The sequence below is a fragment of the Aquarana catesbeiana genome, linkage group LG04 (assembly GCF_042186555.1).
Source record: "Aquarana catesbeiana isolate 2022-GZ linkage group LG04, ASM4218655v1, whole genome shotgun sequence".
NCBI classification, from domain to species: Eukaryota; Metazoa; Chordata; class Amphibia; order Anura; family Ranidae; genus Aquarana; species Aquarana catesbeiana.
This window is the reverse complement of record NC_133327.1, coordinates 439,614,972-439,624,591: the sequence shown is the minus strand read 5'-3', so window position 1 is coordinate 439,624,591 and position 9,620 is coordinate 439,614,972.

The following is a 9,620-nucleotide window of genomic DNA, read 5'->3' as shown; positions in this document are numbered from 1 at the left end:
ACCCTAGAGAGGGTTGTGCGTGGAAATCCCAGTAGATCAGCAGTTTTTGAAATACTCAGACCAGGCCGTCTGGCACCAACAACCATACCACATTCAAAGTCACTTAAATCCCCTTTCTTCCCCATTCTGATGCTTGGTTTGAACTTGAGCAAGTTGTCTTCACCATGCCTAGATGCCTAAATGCATTGAGTTGCTGCCATGTGATTGGCTGATTAGCAATTTGTGTTACAATTAAACAAGTGTACCTAATATAGTGGCCGGTGTGTGTATGTGCTTAGTTGAAATTTCATGAATGAGGTTTACAGCCACTTTAATTGTTATATTTTTACATGACATTTAAATACAGATAGATGATATTTGCTTTTTTAATCGTGCTGCAATGTTATTACATCCATTTCTTAAGGGTAATTATGCCTCTTTGTTCCTAGAGTAGAATAAAGTGTATCTCAGTGTTTATATACAGTTTCTGTTCAACAGAGGAATGTATATTGTGGTTTAGTACCTCTTCTGTTCCTACAAAGTGCAGTCATAAAGTATTCAGACCCCATTTACTTTTTTCAATTTTGTTATGTTGCAGCATGATACTACAGTTGTTTAAATTCATTTTTTTTCTCATTAATCCACACTCAGTACGCAATAATGACAAAACAGCGTGGGACTTCCGCTTCCGGGGGTTGCGGACTAAGCATGGAGGAGTGAGATACCTGTGAGTGGTGTCTGGGATCGAACAGTGCTCTCCACACAGCGCAGAGACCGGGAAAAGCAGACGGCTCATGCCGAGACGCAGGCAGAACACAGGAGTGATGTATACTCCCACTCACTCTTACAAAACCCGATATCGCATGAGAAGTGACACTGGAAGGAGTACAGCCATGAGAGTGGCGGACGGCATAGATAACGCTACTGCTACGGTCCCATACAGCATATCAGCATATATCGCATGGCTGGAACAGCCAGAACAGACACGGCACATAGTGGAGACACCCACACGGGAGGCTGAGAGCACAGGGGAAAGTCGAATGGATCAGAGTGGAAGGTCGGCTTTACTACCAACTACATTGCCTACCTTACCCCAGAGGATGTCTGCAGCGAATCCCCAGGTATGGCGTACAACTTTGGCAGGTGCGGATGCAAGGGATACAGGGGGAGAACAGGGTCTCAGACAACTGATCCAAGCCCTCCCCACAAAAGAGGACATACAGGAGCTGATGGGTAACCTGTTGGGACCTCTAAGGGAAGAAGTGGGGGAGGTATGGTTAAAAATGGAGGCGATAGACCACAAGTTGCATAATTGTGAGGTGTCACAAGATAAGGCTGATGCATGGATAGAAGACTTAGAGAAAAAAATTAAAATTCAATATCAGAGAATGGTTACTTTACAATTACAATTTGAAGAGTAGGAGCAGAAGGAATAATTTACGAATAAAAGGGATCTCAGAAAATGTGGCTGTTGCAGAGTTAAGGGAAACAGTGCTGGGCATTTTTAATAAATTATTGGATAATCCCCCGGATACTCAGATTGAGTTAGACCGAGTGAATAGGATCCCTACATTCCGTAACTGTGGCCAGAAAACTCCCAGAGATGTCCTTTGCAGAGTACATTTTTATAAAACAAAAGAAGAGATAATGAAAGCGGCATGGCGAAAGAACCCAGTGGAATTTAATAAGCAGGAAATACAAGTTTACTTAGATCTATGCCGACAGACCAAGGATAGGCAACGGTTGCTGAGACCATTACTGGTCCACCTGCTGTCTAAAGGGGCGACATATAGATGGGGATACCCAATTTTCCGGATAATTAAAAAGGAGGAACGCACGTTTAACTTACATGACCCAGAGAAACTACCTGAACTGTTTCAGTTCCTGGGGTCAGAAGCCTTTGAGGTGCCTAATTGGATAGACTTACCAACAGTAGGGGAAATAGGAACGTCTCAGCAAAGGGAACAGCAGAAGTGGGGGCCAACCCAGACGGTGTAATTCAGGGATATGCAATTAGCGGACCTCCAGCTGTTGCAGAACTACAAGTCCCATAAGGCATAGCAAGACTGACAGCCACAAGCATGACACCCAGAGGCAGAGCATGATGGGACTTGTAGTTTTGCAACAGCTGGAGGTCCACTAATTGCATATCCCTGGTGTAAATCATTGAACTAAAAGGCTTGACAGACAAATGGATTGATTCCCCCACAGCAGATGGAGAGAATTTTTCTCCTTTTTTTGTTTTTTTTTATTTTTTGGGGATATTTTGGAAAATCGAGATACAAGAGATAAGAGCAGAGAGGGGTTTATCCCTCTAGGACATAGGTTCTTTTTTTTTGTGTGTTAGGAATTGTGGAGGTGATTTGTTTGGGGTGGAGTTTTTTTTTTCTTTTGTGTTTTTTTTTTTTTTGGATTTGTGTGTGTGGGGTTTAGGTAAAGGGGAGGAAGAGAGGTAGGGACTTGTTTTTTTTTTCCTCTCCTCTTGGATATATGTAACACACGCGATTTAATTTTTTTAACTCACCTATAACACCAATTTATAATTTAAGGTATAAACACTGGTTAATAGCACAAAATTGTTAAATGGAATGAAAAATGTAAAATGTGATAGTCACTGGGGTATGGGAGGGGAGGGTTAATATGTTATTGATGTCTTGTTTATTTTTTTCGGGGGGGGTTGATTCAGTAAGACACACAGACACATATGTAATATATATGTGTAAACACACAAAACTCAGATCAAAGGGAAAGGAGAGATCCTTTTTTTGGGGGGGGGGGGGGTGTTGAAAGGGGGGGGGGAGAAAATGGAAGGGAGGGGAAATTAGAATGCATCTTTTGTTAGAGGATAAAGAGAAGAGGAGGGAAAATAGAAATAATCTCTTTAAATATAAATTAGAGTATTTGGAATAAAAGGGAGCCTTAATAATAGAAAAGGGATAAAATAGCAAAACTGGGGGAGGGAAAACAGACAGAGACACCCCCGTAAAATACAAGGCAAAACAGAGAGTATAAAGAGAGTAAGTGAGTAGAGGTGGAGGATATTGTATATTTAAAACATTCATAGAGGAGAAAAGAGAGGTAAAAGGGGAAAAGAGAAACAGTTAGGCAGAGGGGAGGAAAGGCCAGATAAGGAAGGGGGGCTGTGCTGGGCCAAACTGGATTAGGCCGAGATGGTTATGTTTGTTCCCCTCGTTCCTTTCTCTTTATTTGTTATATAGGATTTGGATATGGATGATAGAAGAGCTGGATTTAGGAGGGGGGGGGGGACTTTGAATTGCAAATGCTGGGGATATGAGGGTGTAAAAATGGGCTGATTAGAAATGATAATTCTCTAGGTTATAGGGAATAAGGAAGAAAATGTGGATTTGGTAGAGGTCATTAAATGATATATGTGGAGGGCACTGTGTAAGATCTCAATGCACAAACTCCTGCTGGTTTGACAGCATCCCCCATATTAAACGCCTCTCCTCCGGGTGGAGGAAAAGTCAGAGGCGTTGGGGTTTTTTTTTGTTTTTTTGTTGGTAGAGGACTGGTCCGGATTTGTACTCAGCCATCTACCTACCTGAAGAGTTTTTGCTCTTAGGGAGGGGGAATATATTTTGGAAATTTTTTTTTTCCCCTCCCCCCCTTCTCTCTCTCAGATTTAGCTGACTATAGAAATGACTAGGATAACTTTCACATTGTATAATGTTAAGGGGTTAAATATGCCAGAGAAACAGATACGACTGTTGGCAGAATTAGGAAGACTTAAATCCCAAATCATCTTTTTACAGGAGACACATTTTAAAAGGTATAAAATCCCATGGCGTAGAAACCATTGTTTCTCGACTGTGTATAATAGTACATCGTAGACTTCTAAATCTTGTGGGGTGTCTATTATAATAGCAAGACAGATGCCATGGAAGGAATCAGGGGTAATAACTGATGAGGGGGTACGTCTCCTTATAGTGAAGGGAACCCTGGGTCTTCAAAAAGTTACGCTGGTAAATTTATACTTGCCAAACAAAGATCAAGTAAACTCCTTAGAGTTTTACTTGCAGACAGTGCAACAACACAAAAGAGGGAATTGTGGTGTTGGGGGGTGACCTCAACATGGCCCTAGACCAGATGAGGGATTCATCAAAAGGATCATCTCATCTCTCATATGTCAAACTGAGGAAAGCGAATAAAATTATGCAGGAACTGCAGTTGATAGATAGTTGGAGGACGGTCCATGCACAGGCTAGAGATTACACATTTTTTTCGGCTAAGCATAAGACTTATTCAAGAATTGACTATATGTTTGTCTCTCAAAACATAATTAATAGAAGCAGCAATTGGATTGTTTACCCTATCAGACTGTGCTCCAACAAGCTGTATGCTAGAAATGGGGGAGGCGGAATCTAGAGAGTGGCATTGGAAGATCAATGAAATGCTCCTTAAAGAGGGTGAGTATGAGGGGAAACTAAACCAAGAACTGGATTCTTTTTTTACAATAAATGAAACAGGGGAAACAACACCTTTCTGTATATGGGAGACACATAAATGCATCATAAGAGGTATGTTTATCTCCATGGGGGCAGATAGGAAACAGAAACTGAATGAACAGATTAACTGGCTGCTCAAATGTATTGGGGAATTAGAAGTAGTGCATAAAAAATCTCAGGCACAAGCAATAGAACAAGAACTAGTGGGCTTACGTGAAAAGCTCAATCTCCAGTTAATAGAAAGAGCAAAAGCCAAATTAACTCGAGGGAGACGGACATTTTACGAATTTGGGAATAAACCAGGGAGAATATTGTCAAATGCCCTTAGAGAAACGACTAATTGAAATCACATTACACAAATTAAAATGCAGAGAGATGAAACGGTTAATACCCTACAGAAAATCGCGCCTGCGTTTAAGGAATATTATGAGAGCTTATATCCGTTAGAAAGGAAATCTACTCCAATTAATGCCCAAAAGAAATGCGAGGCAGCTAGGGATTATATTAAAAAGACATAAATGCCAAAATTGACAGAGGAGATAGCCAGAGAACTCTACGTGCCAATTACAATAGAGGAATTTATGAGGGCATTAAAATTACTGAAAATAGGCAAAGCACCGGGCCCAGATGGGTATACCCTGTCGTACTATAAAATATTTGCTGAGAAACTGGCTCCGAGATTCATAGCAGCCTATAATTCATTACGTGAAGAGAAGCAAATTCCAACAGAAACACTACTGGCACATATAACAGTTATTCCGAAAGAAGGGAAGGATCCCTCCCAATGTCCTAGTTACCGTCCTATCTCATTGCTGAATGTGAACCTTAAAGTGTTCACAAAGATTTTAGCCATGAGATTGGTAGATTACATCTGGGGCTTAATACATCCAGACCAGGTGGGATTCACCCCTGGGAGAAAAGGAAGAGAAAATACACAGCGAGTGGTGAACACGATCTACCTTACACAAAGGCAGAAGAGATCATTGGTGGTAGTTTCCGCTGATGCAGAAAAAGCCTTTGATAGGGTAGATCTTTTTAAAGGCAGCATTACAACACATAGGTCTAGAAGATGGGATGCTGAGACGGATTTCCAATTTATACTCAAAACCAAGCGCCAGGGTAAAGATAAACGATCGAATCTCTGAGCCTTTTTCCATTCAAAATGGAACGCGACAGGTGTGCCTTCTTTCACCCCTGATTTTCATTTTGACAATACTACCCTTTTTGAGGAAAATACGGGCAAATACAAATTTAAGGGGATAAAAATAAAAGAACAGAAACTGGCGGCTTATGCCGACGATTTAATTTTTTTCTGTAACCTCCCCAGTTATATCCCTTCCATCCCTGTTGATGGAGCTACGTGAATATGGGAAATATCTAATTTCAAAGTAAACTATGGGAAATCGGAAGCAATGGGGATAGAAATAAACACGCCCCTTTTACAGCTGATAACCACACAATTTGATTTTAGATGGACTAATTCCTACATAAACTACCTAGGGACGAAAATTTCTAAGAATTTAAATGAGCTTTTTGAGCTTAATTACATACCAATGGCAAGACAGATTAAACTTGATCTCCAGAGATGGGACAAGGAAATTCTTACATGGTTCGGGAGAACAAATATTATTAAGATGAATGTGATGCCTAGACTTCTGTATTTAATACAGACCCTGCCAATTAAGATTTCTTCAAGTTTCTTAAGAGATCTCAGATCAAGATTTTTGAAGTTTATCTGGGCTGGAAGGCCAGCAAGAGTACGCAGAACTATACTATCACTTCCTAAAGGAAAAGGTGGGATAGGGTTTCCTGACCCAATAAGATATCAGGAAGCCTCACACTTAGCCAGAGTGGTGGAGTGGCGTGGGCTTAAAAATAAGAAACCCTGGATACAGATAGAACAAGCAGCGACAGATATCCTATTGGAGGGTCTAGTATGGATACCAGAAGCCGAGGTGTCAGCAGAAGTAAGGAAACATCCAACAATAGGCGCTACTTTGCGGACGACTAAAAAGATATAAAAAAAAACGCCTATTTCGAGATACCCTAGCCCTCTGCTTCTGATCCTGGGTACACCGGCGTTTCAGCTGGGAATGACGGACCCTAGGTTTGGAGCAATACGATGTAGAGGCATCAGCAGGATCTTTCATTTTTCAGTGGATAATCGTCTAATGACAAAAAAAGAGATTGAAAAAGAAATAACACCCGAATTAGTTTTTTTCAGAATGATGCAACTAGAAGCCTTTATTAGATCTAATTCAAATGTTTATGCAGAAGTGAGGGCATTGACTGCGTTCGAGGAGACATGCTTAAAAGGAGAGTCAATGAGACACTTGTCTTATTTTTATATTACATTAACTGGATTAAAGACATCTCAGGAACTTACTTTCCAACAGGTGTGGGAGAGAGATCTAGAGTTGTCATTTTCTCCCGAAAACAGAAGGGCAGGATTCTGCTATTTAATCAAAGGGCATCAGTAGCAAGTAGATACCAGGAAGGGGGATACAAAATTCTCACTAGATGGTATAAAACACCAAATGTATTACATCGAATCTACCCCCAAATGTCAGATGTTTGTTGGAGATGCCACGAAGCAGAGGGTACAATATTACATATTTTTTTGAGAATGTCCAAAAATTAGAGAATTCTGGGAAATGGTTGCTGAAACCATCAAAACAATAACATGAACCTCTCTCGGAGACAGACCGGTAACCTTTTTGTCGCTGGATATTCCTATATCAGTGGAAAAATTCAAAAACTCTCTGTTGAGACATCTTCTAACGGCAGTTAGGGCGTGCATTCCTGTCCTGTGGAAAATAGACAGTCCTCCAACTAGAGCACAATGGCTTGCTAGAATTGCAGAAATTCAACAAATGGAAAACCTTACTTTGGCAATGAAAGATCAAGATGAGAGATACAGGAGGACATGGGCTCCTTATCTGGTGTATAGGGAGAGATCTGAATGACATGTACAAGGAAAAGAAAAAAGGGTATCTGGTGGAGAGGAGAAGGGGGGGGAGGTAGGGAGGGGGATTATTAATCCCTGTCCTCCCTTGTTCCTATCCTTTTTTTTTTTGTAGTTTTTGGGTTGGGGGGGTAGATGATAATTTAGATAAGGGAGAGGTGTAAAAGTAGAAAAGGAGAAATCACATGAAATTAAAGAGCAAATCAAAGGTATTACAGGATACTTAGATGGACAGAACTACTTAGGATGCTTTAGTGAAGATATTGTAAGATTGTAATGAATTGTATTGTGGAATATATGAAAAAATAAATAATTAAAAAAAAAACTGAATTTTAGAAATGTCTGTGAATTTATTAAAAGTAAAAAAATGAAATATCACATTGGAAACAGGAATTAAGACACCTTTGTCACACATTTTCCAAAATAGAGACTATGCAAACAAGGGGTCCCAGTTGGTAACAAACTGATCAGCTTTTAAAAATATTGATTAATGTAGTTGTCATTTGCTGTGCCCCTGAAGCCTAGCTGAAATCCTCCCATCTTTGTTTACATTCCCATCCTGGATAGTTTCTGGGACAGTCACTGGACTCACCCCTAGCATCCCACCTGTGAGCATTTCCCTGTTCCAAAAGCAGCACATTTGCAATGTGGTTTCTCTTTCCCCATTGATATGGGATGAAGAGAGCACATTGCGCATTCAAGACTTTTGAAACTGAGAAAGAAGGAAAAAGCTCCTTCCAACAATCCTAAATTTGTTCTTGTGCCAAAAAACTGCCTGACATTTTGTCTAAGCAGCGCAATGTGCGAAACAAAGTTTACGCTGTGGTGAAATTTTACCAACAACAAAATTTGCAGTTCTGCTGGACTTGGGCAGCATGGGCCATGGGAACACCACAGGAGATGTGGAGTTTTAATAACTCTGTCACCAGTGAGTTTTTGCTAGTGTGATATGTGCCTATTTGTTAAATCTGGTCTAGTCTCTTTTGCTGATTTAATCTGACCTTAGAATCATGCTTCATTTATAGGTAAATGTGAAACTCCAGCCAACTTGTTAGGTGTTTATTGCTGGGTCTCCATAAATAAGTTGTTTCTTTGCTTCCTGTTACTGTGAACACACAGGAAGTGAGCAGAAATTTCTTCATTATGCTTGGACAGCAATAAAGACCTGGCAGAGGTTTTAGCTCCTCCTCACCCTATTAATAAAACTTGTATTGCTGCCTGTGTGTCTGCCAAAGAGTGACACATGAAAAGTGAGGAGAAATATCCCTAAAAAGGTAATAGACAGCTGTGATCACTAGTGATCTGTGATTGGCTACAGCTAATCACATGGTACAGGGTGCTGTGATTGGCCCAGGTACCATGTGATAGCTGTGTGCATATCCTAGCATAGTAAATGCGGCCGTTATGAATAAATTCATTTATAACAGCTTTGTTGACATTGTGATCACATAGCGATCACTGGGCCCCAGGATCTGATATCTGTTGGGGGGGGGGGGGGGTGATGAGCTATGCTCCTAAACCTAGAGCAGGCACATGATGTATATGTACGCTATTATGCCTGCACATGCCACCCAGCCACAGTATATGTACTGTGGTGGGTTGCCAAGTGGTTAAAGTTTGATTTCAGATTTCAAACCCCATTTAAATTAATAGGAACTGAACATTGGCCACAAACTCTTCTGGCCGGTCTTAAGAGTTTGTAAAGCAGGGTACCTATGCAGGAACCACTGTGCCAAATTGAGGATGTTCACCAGTCAAGGCACGTGTGTTAACTTTCCCTGCCAGAGGGCAGTCAGCATGTTGTTGTCCTTGTCACATATTATTCCTGGCCCAAGTTGCCAGAGGGTTAACCACCTCTGGGCCTGCCTCTGCAAAGTTGAAAGAATCACAGTAGCTGGAGTTGTAAATCGTTGTCGGAACGTTCTGCTGCCATAAAGATGATGGCAGCAAGAACACTCTGTTGCACCACATTTAAAGTTCCCCTTAAAATGTATTCAGGTAAGTGATTTAAGGGGTTCTCTATAAAAGAAACTCGGGGACTCCTTCATGTAGGATGTTGGCACATACCTCATCAGAGTATAGGATAGGTAAATGTTGATTAAAGATTTTCTTAATCTCACTATACTCATTGGTGAATGGGGTGGACAAGGTTAAAAGATTGCATTTCCTATTTTCCTGGTAATCAATAGCTGAAACTTTGTGAGCTGACA